This window comes from Aegilops tauschii, chromosome 4 (genome assembly GCF_002575655.3).
Source record: "Aegilops tauschii subsp. strangulata cultivar AL8/78 chromosome 4, Aet v6.0, whole genome shotgun sequence".
Taxonomy (NCBI): Eukaryota; Viridiplantae; Streptophyta; class Magnoliopsida; order Poales; family Poaceae; genus Aegilops; species Aegilops tauschii.
This window is the reverse complement of record NC_053038.3, coordinates 466,649,348-466,658,405: the sequence shown is the minus strand read 5'-3', so window position 1 is coordinate 466,658,405 and position 9,058 is coordinate 466,649,348.

Sequence of the window (9,058 nt, the reverse complement as noted above, 5' to 3'; positions counted from 1 at the left end):
GCGTTAGTCAGACCAAATGACATAACGGTATACTCATACAGCCCATACCTGGTGGTAAAAGCCGTCTTAGGTATATCCTGCTCTCGAATCTTCAACTGATGGTATCCTGATCGTAGATCGATCTTGGAAAATACCTTAGCTCCTTGTAAGCGGTCAAACAAATCATTGATCATCGGCAGTGGGTACTTGTTCTTGATGGTCACTTTGTTCAATCCTCGATAATCAACAACCATCCTCAACGATCCATCTTTCTTCTCCACTAGAAGTACTGGTGATCCCCAAGGTGACGAACTTGGGCGAATATAGCCTTTATCCAGTAACTCCTTAATCTGCTTCTTAATTTCCTCCAAATCTTTTGCGGCATCCTGTACGGTCTCTTAGATATTGGTCATGTGCCTGGCAAAAGTTCAATCAGAAACTCAATGTCTCTATCCGGTGGCATGCCTGGCACTCTTCTGGAAATACATCCGGGTAATCCTTCACCACTGGTACTTCCTCCTGTACAACTCCTGATAAGGAATTCACCTGAGTCCTCTTCGGCATATGCCGGGATACATACTTAATCCTTCTTCCTTTTGGGGTGGTAAGCGAAATCGTTTTACTGGCGCAATCGATGTTTCCTCCGTACATCGATAGCCAATCCATACCCAAAATTACATCCAAACCTTGCGACTCCAAGATTATCAAGTCTGAGGGGAAAACATGCCTACCTATGGCCAATGGCATCTGAAAACATCCTTGGCTTGCCATATACTCTGCTCCTGGTGAACTTACTAACATAGGTGTTTTAAGAACCTTGGTGGGCAGTTTATACTTATCCACAAATCCCCTTGATATGTATGAATGCGATGCACCAGTATCGAAAAGAACGAGTGCAGTAAATGACTTAACCAAAAACTTACCTATTACTGCATCAGGCTGTGCTTCAACCTCCTCCACGTAAACGTGGTTCACATGTCCTTTGTTGAAAGGGTTCGGCTTCTTCCCAAAGCTTCCATTTCCATTACCATTCTGGGCTTCAGGACATTCATTGGCATAATGTCCAGTCTTCTGGCACTTAAAGCAAGTGACTTGGCTCAGGTCTCTCTTAGCTGGGGTTGAAGGGTTGGTACGGTTCTGTCCGTTGCTTCCTCCGTTCCCATTACCATTCTTGGAGCCATTATGGTTGTGCGAACTACCTCCTCCATGTGTATGCTGAAACTGTCCTCCCACTTTCGGGGTAAAACGTGGCTTCTGCTGAGCTCCAGAATTATACTTCCCTTGTGCATACTTCCTCTTACGGTTTTCAATCTGCTGCTGCTTCCCTTCAATCATGAGAGCTCTATCTACCAACTCCTGGTAGTTGTTGAAGGTTGCTACCATCAACTGCATGCTCAGCTCATCATTCAGTCCTTCCAGAAACTTCTCCTGCTTGGCTGCATCTGTAGCAACGTCATCTGGAGCATAACGTGCTAACTTACTGAAATCCTCCACATACTGGCCTACGGTACGTCCTCCTTGGCGTAGGTTGCGAAATTCACGCTTCTTCATAGCCATAGCTCCTGCTGAAACATGGGCAGTACTGAAAGCTTGCTGAAACTGGTCCCATGTGACGATGTCAATAGGGTGTGTGGCTGTGTAATTCTCCCACCATGATGCTGCGGGTCCATCAAGTTGATGTGCGGCAAAACGCACTCTCTCCGCATCTGTGCATCCTGCAGTGGTCAACTCCCTTCCAACTTTGCGGAGCCAATCATCTGCAACAATCGGCTCGGTGCTGCTGGAAAACACCGGCGGATTTAGCCTCAAGAAACGGGCTAAGTGATCAACAGGTGGTGGTGGTGGGTTGTTGTTGTTGTTGTTGCCTTGGTTCTGTACTAACACTTGCATCAGGGCATTCTGCTGCTGAATCAACTGAGTGATCTCCGGTGGGAAAACAAATCCGGTGTCGCGTCTCGGAGGCATCTGATAGGTTTAGAAAAGATGAGAATTTAGAATAGAATGAAGTCTAGAGAGAAAACACTACCCATATGCTCATGAGACAAACACAATCAATATCACTCAATCAAATCAAACAAGGCATACAATCGATCTAACTAACGTTACAAAAGTGCTCGGACTATACTATATACATGGGGGAATACTACTACTGATGTGGTGGTCTACCAGAAATTTTGATCGGTCGAAGACTCCATGATATCTGCTCCAGCTTCATCAACAAAGTCATCTTCACTGGGGTCTGAGTCGGTGTCGTCGATGATGATGTAGTTATCCGGGCAAGCGCATTCATCATCTTCTCCTTTTGATGCTGGATTTCCCACGAATACTTCGATCTTCTGTATCAGTTCGCCGTTCTTCTCCAACAACATGGCGATCTCCTCCTCTGGTAGTGTGGCGTTGTAGGTTCCGGTGAAGCTTGGTATTCCAATGTTCAGGTACTTAGTGACTTCCTTCAAGTGTCGTCCAAAAGGTCTGGTTGCATGAACTTGTTCCTTGCATTCGCCATTCCTAAAAGAGTAGAAAGTGGAGAGGAGTGAGAAATGAGAAGAGAGTAGTGTTCTAGGGTTTAAGCTTAGTGGTCGTGTTCTACAGTCAGCGTGTGCTCTGATACCACCTTTGTAGCGACCAGACCTCACACAGTCTGTGCTGCTGTGCACCAGTGTCATCCCTGGATCAGTAATGCTGACACGCACAGTACAAATGGAGGATTTATAACAGAGTAGCAATCACACACTTATTACAACGAATATCTCAAAAGAGAATAAGTATGATAAATATGGCTTAAGGCCATCAAATACGATAACAGCGGAAGACTTGGAAGAATAGTGAGTCAATCAACTCCAACGGCATCACTGAGTATAAGACCACGACCTAAGGCACCTTACTCGTCGTCTGAAAAGTCTGCAACATGAAACGTTGCAGCCCGGAAACGGGTCAGCACATGGAATATGCTGGCAATGTAACACATAGAAGTAATGAACATAATAATGCTATACTACATGCATATATGGCTGGTAGAAAGCTCTATGGTTATAGTTTTGCGAAAAGCCAGTTTTTCCCTACTGCAAAGGAATAAATTTTATTTAACTATCATGGTGGTTGTTGAACATTGAGATGGTTGACAGCATCCCAATCCCAATTAAGTATCATCATTAACCCAACAAAATTAATTAAAGTAACATGATGAGATTCACATGATAATCCAAGTACTAGATACTCAAGATGTCCATAACCGGGGACACGGCTAACCATGATTAGATTGTACACTCTGCAGAGGTTTGCGCACTTTTCCCCACAAGACTCGATCGCCTCCGCTTGATTCTCGCACTACATGTTGTTTGAGAAACGGATGATCGAGACACAGTCTTTCAGAAGCGTTAGCACCTTACGATGGGTAGACCGATACACCTACATCCCCTACATCTACTAGTCTACCACTGTAAGAGTTCACACAACTTAATCAACTATGCTAGAGCCCATAATAGCTTGTGGCTGCACACGGAAGTTTCTAGCATGAATAATCTCATGATCCCTTTGAACCTGGGTGGCGGTCCAAAAGAAAACAGGCAATCCTGGAATACCCAGGTACCTCAATCCACCCAGATGTGAGTTTTAGTTGCCACCTTAAGTTTAACCACATATTAACAATCTCACATCTGTCATGGATATCTCTCAAACCCAATCCACGTCTACAAGCATAGCATAGCAATATAAGCAACGTAGAAGTAACTCCCAAGGGTTTGGTAATAAAACGGGTGATAGGTACTACCTCAACTACTTCCCAATACCCACAATTTAATTAAATCCTAACCATGCAATGTTTGAGGGTTGATCTAATGCAACAAAACTGGGTAGTAAAGGGGTATGATCAAAGTGTTACTTGCCTTGCTGATGATCCGCGAAACCTAGCGATTCGAAGTAGCAAGCGGCGCACTCCGGGTACTCTATCGTAAACAAACAAGCAAACAATAAGTACTCATCTAATGCACAGGTAAAACTCAAATAAGAGAACTAACCAGAAAATTCAACTTAAGAACTCCGGTTTGGAAAAAGAATCAATCAAACGAAGCAACGAAAATCAAACGGCGAAAGAAACAAGCTTCATTTACTAATCTGGATCTAAATCAAATTTTACAGTAGCAAAAACTTGTTTGAGTAGGTTAAACGGAAAGAGAATTTTGAGACGAAACTCTAGGCGCTTGAATCGCCTGATTCCGATAAACGAGCGAAAAGTTAAACTAGAACGAAAATCTGATCAGAAATCGCGATCTGGAATAATCGCGGAAAATTCGTCGAAAAAGAAAACTGACGAACAGTTAAATGAACGGACGTTCGTTAACAGCGTCAATCTGACGAACACGTTCGTTAAAACGAACGGGTCAGTGAACGTTCACTAGATCATTAAACCGAAAAAAATAAACCGAACAAGGGTTTAGAAAAAAACAAACGGTTTTTTTAAAAGAAAACCGGCAAGGCGGCGGCGGCGGCTCGGCTACCTCATCGGCAGCTCCGGCGGGTCGGGCGAGGGCGGCGAGGGGCGGCGGGGTTCGGGCGTTGGCGGGGGCGTCGAACGGGGCGGCGGGCGGCGGCGTACGGCGGCTCCGGCGGCTCCTCCTTCGGGCGGCGGGGCGGGCGGCTCCTGGCGGCGGGGACGGGTGCGGGTCGGGCGGCGGGGTGAGGAGAAGGACGGGGGGGCTCGGGGTATAAAAGGAGGGGGTGCCGTGGAGGAGGGGGCAAGGCGGCGGCGGCGACGAGTCCGGGAGGGACACGGGCGGCGGCGTCTCCGTCTCGGTCCCCAGGAGGGAGACAAGGCGCGGGCTGGCTGGGCCGCGCGGCTGGGCTTCGGCCCAGTCGGCGCTCGGCGTTTTTTTTTTTTAATAATTCGCCGAATCTAAAAAAACGCAGAAAAATAAATAAAAATGCAAAAATGGTAAAACAAAATTTCCCCGTCTAATTAAAATAATTAGAATGAGATGAACATTTTTCTTGGCCCAAAATGCAGTTTTGAAAACGTGCAAAAAAAATTTAATGCAAATAAAATCCGAATAAAATCAAATATTTGATTTTAATATTTTTCCTCCAATATTTCAATTATTTTGGAGAAGTCATATTTTCTCCTCTCATTTATTTTAATATGAAATATCTTTCGGAGAGAAATTAATTAAAACCAAAATCCTTGTTTCCTTATTTGATAAAAATCCAATAGGAAAGTCAAGAAAATCCCCAACTCTCTCCGAGGGTCCTTGAGTTGCTTAGGATTTTTTTCGAGGATTTGCCAAAATGCAATAAAATATGCTATGCAATGGTGATCTAATGTAAATTTGGAATGTTATAGCTTCTCTCCACCCGGCTCTAAGTTTTTCCGAGATGTTCTACACTTCTTCCAACTCCATCCTCAAGACATCGGACCCAACCCCGTGTCAAATATCTGTAACTTTCAAGTCTTCTGCAAAGTATACCTTCAAGAGGAGCCCAGCGTCGACCTCTTTAGAGAATATTTTTATTTGAATCGCCAGAATGAGTTCACGAACGAGCCTAGCTTGGAACTTGGCGTAATTTCGATTCAATGCAAAAGAGATGCCATCTTCCCTTATGCCTGCCTGCCGAGTCACCCCAAGGACTGGAACCAGACGTGGTTTTACTGCAAAGATACCTCTCCGGCTGACGAGAATCCACTGCCGGGTTACCGTGCCGAGAGCCTAGACCCAAAGCATAATCTGCCTGAAAAACTTACCTATGCTGAACGGGCAAAACTTGCTCCTACCATTGTAAAGGTTAAAGCTCTGCTAGGAAACGGGTTAACTGACGTTGATTTGGTCAGGTGTTGGGTTTCTTGGCGGATCATACCCTTGAGTCGCCGCTCCGGCTTAATGTGCACTTACACTGGTGGTGTAAAGAATCCATTGCGCCACAGCTCTGCACCATTAACTGACGGGGCAGTTAACGAAATGGTTAAGTCCCTTCTGAATGAAGACCCAGAAGACTGCATTAAAGTGGGTCTGGACCCTTTCTGCAAACTTAACCCGCCACCGGATGTGAGTCTCTAAATTGGCTTACCTTTACCTTACTATTCAAATACTTTATTAACTCAACCATTGATGACCTTTACAGGCTAAATCTGACTTTTGGAAAACGGAGTATGATCATGAAGCTGCCAAGAAGGCCAGGGCTGCCAAGAAAGCCGCCAAGGAGATCACCAAGAGAAAAAAGAAACCAAGCGCCTCTGACCTGCTTAATCTGGATGACACATCTGAGTCGGAGGTAGCCCTTGACTCTCTTGGCTCGTTTTTCAATCATCTTATTGACACTGACTATTATCAGGATGACACGGGAGCCAGCCAAGCAGCTGAAGAAGAGGTAATTATTATTTCCTCCGGCTCAGAACCTTTGCCAAGACAGAAACTTCGACAAATAACCAGAAAGTAAGGTTTTCACACCCCTTGGCTTATTTAGATCCTCACTTTCTTTTGAAGCAACAGCAACACGAGAATCGATGTCAGACTCGGACCAGTGGAGGTGAAGAGTTGTCCTCCGGCTTACTGAACACTCCCGCTCCTCGAAAACGTCGAAACGAGGTTCTTTTTAACTTTAAACTCTTTTCACCCGCCGCGGGTCTTACTTGCTTACCACTTAACTCCGTTGATCCAGTTGACCAGGAAATTGCCCGTTCTTCCTCTGGCGACTCGTCGCAAACCGAGTTGCCGGCTTTTAAAACTGCCCCTGGGTAACAATAATGACATGATATTCTATATCTCTTTATACTCTTACACTTATACTGACTTGTCACCACCTGTGTAGTGGACAAGCAAAGCCTAGCAAGAAAACAAGGGTTTCCAAGCCAGCTGAAGATCCTAAAGTTATTGAACCGAAACAGCAAGTCTGCACCTGATGCTTCTGAAAAACAATCAGATGACCCTGCCCCTGATGTTCCACCTGAGATTCCGGATCTCTGTATTGATGACGCCAATATTAATTCTTCAAACCCTGCAGCATCAAGCCCACTTAAGCCGTCGGAGACTCACACTGATGACATTCTGATCACTGGTACCGGCTTTACAGAACCGGGAAATCCAATAGCTTTGGCCAAGCATACTGCCAAGCAAGAGGTTATTGAAAGGCGGAAGACGAGGTTTCACGTCTCTCATTATGCACAACTAAGCAGCAGTGAGATACTCTCTGGTTACCTCAGCCAAGTACACTCCAGCCGCGATCTTGAAGTTGATATGGTGAAGCAAATGCACCAAAAGTGTGAGGTATGACTTCCACCTTTGAATAATTATGTACATCCTGCCAGCCCCCAAGTCTACTGGTTATGATAAAATTGAATAGGTTGTAGACTTAGAATAATCCATAAGCTTCTGTCGTAGAATCCCTCCAAGGCCGGTTGTCATAGTTAAAATTAAATCGGATGTTTAAGCAATTTAGCATTGCATCCGTAGTCCCCAAGGGCTGGTTTAATCAGCATGAATGAGCTGGTCCTGTTTACCATTGGTTAAGAAAGGAGAGCTTATCTGCGTAGCCCTCATGAGTCGGTTGTGATTGTTTACAGCACGACCGGTTCATCAAAAAAGATACAAGCGATATGCATTAGCCCCCAAGTGCCAAGTAGTCTTGCTTGCAAAGTGCTTGGGACTTTATTCGTAAGAGCCGTTTTACTTCAAGAAATGGTTTGACAAACATTAGCCCCCAAGTTCCAAGTGTTGTTGCTTGCAAAAGACTTGGGACTTATATTCTTGTAATCCTGATATGAATGTATTGACAACTCTGTGCTTCATACAGGCTGCTACTATTGAACTTGAGTCACAGTTAAATGATGCAAAGACCCGGCTGGCGAACCAAGAGTCTGAGACCCGGAAAGCTGAATCCAAATTCCAGTTTAGCATAGCTGAATCGGAAAAGCTGAAGACCGGTTTTGAGGCGGAGAAAAGCACTTGGGCTGAAGAAAAGACTGCTTCAACGCAGTGAGCTGAAAAAGCAGAGGCAGCTCTTCAAGAGGTAACCACTGAGCTCGCTGGCTTAAAACACCGTGTATCTCAGATGGTTTCTGCTATCTTTGGTGAGTCGCCTTGCTATTCATGAAAAGTGAATACTTGTCGTGATAATATAAACCGGCATTTAATCAACTAGTGATTTATCCAGGTCCTAGGAGCATCAACCTGAACCAAGACATGCTTGTAAAGCTGAAGGCGGTCTATACTCTTGTCGAACAACTATATACTGGAGCTCAGCGTACACTGGCTACAATCTCTCCGACTAATCAAGCCCCAACACTGTTGATAGATGTCTTGAAAAGACTTTCCGTGCTACCAGCCAGGATTGATGAAATGAAGCGGTCGTCTGCAAGAGCCGGTGCTGTGACGGCTTTGAGCCGGGCCAATGCATGGGTACCAGAGCTTGACCCGTCTGAGGTAGCCACTGGGTACCCAAGTTTGAAACGAGATGGTGCGCCGTTTGATCAAAAAGACTTCTCGGCTTGCATGAAAGAGATACGTCTGATGGGGACTATGATTGCCAAAGATTCGGACCTTTCAAAGTACCATCCGACTTACAACAAGGAGAATCAGAAGATGCCAACCCCAGCGTATAGAGTGATGGACTTAATCCCCCCAATCCGTAAGAACACTTTTGCCCCTGAAGTTGAGCCGTCTAATCTTATAGATGACGAAGCTGAATTTCAAGCTCTATTTGGCATCGATTGGTCATCACCAAATTTTCAGACGGCGAAGGAGGACGAAGAACCGGAAAGGGATGACCCAGAGTCCTCCAATCAGCAAGGACGAGAAGATTGAACCGTCAGGCTGCTTATATATTTGATCCTTGGAAAAACACTTGATCTTGTTCAGCTCATGGAGCCATGTAATAGGGTAGTAAAAACTTGAATCTGCCGTGCCATCGTGCACGTTTCTGCTTTTTGCATAAGACTGCTGATCTCCATGTGAGAAAACATCACCTTATGCTTATGACAACATTTGATTTATGCCGATCTGATCGATTACTGTCCTGCACACAAAGAAAGTACAAATGCCTTGGCGGCTGTAGTATATGCTTAGACTGTCGGCTTACCAGCTTCGTACAGTTA